The sequence below is a fragment of the Pseudopodoces humilis genome, chromosome 7 (genome assembly GCF_049639895.1).
Source record: "Pseudopodoces humilis isolate 2021_Gansu_Grassland_sample_001 chromosome 7, ASM4963989v1, whole genome shotgun sequence".
NCBI lineage: Eukaryota > Metazoa > Chordata > Aves > Passeriformes > Paridae > Pseudopodoces > Pseudopodoces humilis.
Window position 1 is genome coordinate 34,231,216 of NC_142206.1, and position 3,536 is coordinate 34,234,751.

Consider the following 3,536-nt stretch of genomic DNA (forward strand, 5'->3'; position numbering starts at 1 on the left):
AATTCTCATCTTCCCTTGTTTTTGTTATTGCACATCTGCAAGCTGAAAACTATTTCTGTCCTTTTGTCTTGGATGCTTCTGGGCACTAGAATGCTAAAGGCACTTGTTTACAAGGCAGTGAGAACAGGAACACAAACCCATTTTGATAGATGATCCGGGTTACTCCTCAGACTTCCCTGTTGTTTTATTGATTCCCTAAACAGAAAGACTAATTCAAGTTTATGCTCTGTGTATTTGCTCTGGTCTCTCCAGAATTCTTCACCCTCCCCCAAGATTAAACAAAATAATTTTGTCTTTCCATCAGCACAGTGACAGTGAAGTAACCATCAACTAATCAATTTTATTGCGAAACTAATTTTTGTTTTAAAAAAACATCACCATATTTTGTTGACACAATTAAATGATTTGAGTGTTATGCCATATATCTAGCATGCACCCTTGGGAGCAGGTAGAAGCTACAGCAGAAATCATGACATACGTGCCTCTGCATCAAATTAAATATTTTTCCCTTAATCTTACCACCAGCAGCTGTTAGACACTGTGGCTTGCTGCATATAGCCCATATAATGAGACAGATGCAGGCAGTTCAAGTTCCTCTGCTGAATGCTGAATAAAGCCCATCTCCAAGGCCACTAAGTCTTACTGCTGTTGAATTAGTCCTCCTCAAGCAAACAAATACATTTGGCATTCAGATTTCATAAAGATGAAAAACTGCACTGTGGTTTTTATTACTAGGGAGACAAAAATTAAAGAGGCTTGGTAAATGAAATGTGGGGTCTTCCATAGAATTTGGTGCAAAAATAATTTCTTTCTGTTATCCAAAAAAGAGTCAAATTAATCCTTTGCAATAACTACAAAAGTTCTTAGCAATTCCAAAACTGGAGGTGGCTGTTTCCAGCCATTGATACAATACCCTGGAAAAAGTAATTTACTGATTGTGCAAAAGAACAGAACCGTCTGCAGGTGGATGATATAGCTAATTGACCCTTCATATTAAGAGCAGATGTAATCTGTTCTAAGCTCCATTTTATTTATCTCCTGTTCCATTGCTTAGCAGGCTGCAAGGTTAAGGGCAATCCTTTCACGCTACCTGACAACGTGAAGATAGCTTTTCCATATTTGAACAATAAAACCCAGTCCAAAGGACTACAGGACTCCCAATTAAAATTCTCCAGTAAAAGTAATCTGAAAATATGATCTATAACTGAGAACAGAAAAAGCTGAAACAGATCACTGCTTGAAGCAATGTGCTGATTACTTCCTACTGCAATGCATGCTGTTGGACTTCATTACAAGTGTGGGAAGGGGGTTTTGATTGTGGTTTGGTTTCATGTATTAAAACAGATTAGTCTAAATTGGAAGAATAGTATAATTATGCTTGGTTGTTTTTTTTATTTGTTTTTTTTTTTTTGAGCTGGGTGGAAGTTGGGGCACTACAACAGAAGTTATTTGTGCCTGGAGGGCCAAATCTTCTCCCTGCTGTGTAGCCAAAGTAAACAAGTTGCTCAATAGAGTTTGAGGATGAATTTAAAATATTTCTATAGGCCATAGTCTACCTGTAAAACCAGAGTATAAGTGCTAGGTTATGTTTTTGGCACTCTTATGCTTGTTCTTCAGATATAAGAATTATCCTGACGTGCTTATATACAAAACTATCATAACCTTTTATCATTCCCATCCGTTTTTCACATACTAACAAGACACAAGGGCAGCAAATTTAAGTCTACTAAGTCACCTTTTGCTCTGAAAGTGTCCCACACACAGAATTTTAATACTTGTTTCCAAGATTCCACTCCACAGAAATCAATTAAAAAAAAATAAAAATAAACAATAATGACAACAAACCCAAAACAGCCAACAGCCAAGTGTTGGTTATAGGGAATTTAAACATTCACTATTGCTGTACCTGCTGCTAGTTCATGTTTTGTACTAAAATGACACTTTCTTGCCTTAGATACAAAAACTCCCATGTTTTAAAGGAAGTCTCTTGCTTTACAATTTAAATATTAAGTGTGTCCAAAACCTTGTTATGTTTGTGAGTTTTTTCAATAAAATGGATATATTTAAGCTAAATATTACCAAAACAAATTTAGATCTAAAGTGTGGTTGTGTAAGTGTGAATTTTCAAATGTGTCTCTGAGTTTCTAGAGCATATTGTGAGATCTATGTCTCCCAAAGGGACTATACACACTACCGTAAGAAGTGGGAAAGAGCAGAGCTGGTTTTGAAGTAATGTTTTATATGTACAACAACATCACAAAAGTCATGTTCTCAGGCATTCAATATGATATGAGAAGTATGTATTTTTTAACTTCCCAGTTTTGGTCCCAAATCTTAGTTGGGAGGGACAATTAATAATGATTTCCAAACTCTGCCAGCATTGAAGTTCTAAGAGGGAGATATTTTTTATCTTTCAATGTATTAAAAAAGTGGAATCTGTTTTGTGTTAGAATATTTAAACCAGAACTAGTAAATGCTAGTCCTGATCTCATAAGGAATGCAGTTAGATTCTACTGTGCTTGCTATAGGCATTTCAGTCCCTTTCAAGCATATTCAGACTTCAGTCCAAGAACAGTGAATAGGCATACATGATATCATTATATCCAAATTCAAAGATGCAATAAAAAACACAAAATACCTTCCCTGCTACAGCCAGCTTTCTTAGACCTCTCTGTCGTACCTGGCTTTCCCTATGAATCAAGCAGATCCCAGAAGATGATAAAGGCTGCTCTCCTGGTCTCCAGGATTCCCTCCAGGGCTTTATTCCATGGTTCTCAATCAAGGAGGTCCCTGAAGAGGACAGTGTGCTCTCCTGAAGTGCAGGGTAGAGAGCTTACTGTGCACCCACCTCACTGTCCTAAGGCACTAGAGCTCCACCATTTCACTGCAGCCAAATCTGCCCACTTAATAGTACACATAAAAACTCTCAGGTGTTAAACTTTAGCATGTCTTGCAAGTGTCTTTCTGCCTCCTGTAAAAGCATGGATTAATAAGCTCTTTCTTCAGCATTTTCCTCTTCTATTGCTACATGTACATTTGATTTAGTGAAACTGTGCTATGGTGAAGGACATTTTTACTAAGGGTATCACAATCCAGATTTAATTTCTGGACCATAATAGCAATATAATCATAATTACTGTACTAAGTACTCTGAGCTAGGTTTTTGAGGAATCTCAGTGAGTAAGGAACCTACATCACTCCATTGTTTCTGATCCTAGCAACAATTACAATAAAAACAAGACAGAATGAATGCTATACAATTTAGACCAATCTAATGTTTTAAACTATTATTAATAGTTTTAAAATAATTCTCTAATATATTTTTTGCTACCTACCTACCTTTACTTCATGTGGGGCTCCATGAGTCAAGATGAGGTTCTGCAGCTGTAGCATACAATATTTTAATAACCACAAGAAGTATTTTGCTAGTGGCATCCTGGGCTGCATCAAAAGAAGTGTGGCCAGCGGGCTGGGGAAGGTGATTCTCTCACTCTAGTCAGCTCTTGTGAGATCCCACCAGGAGTGCTGCTCTGGGC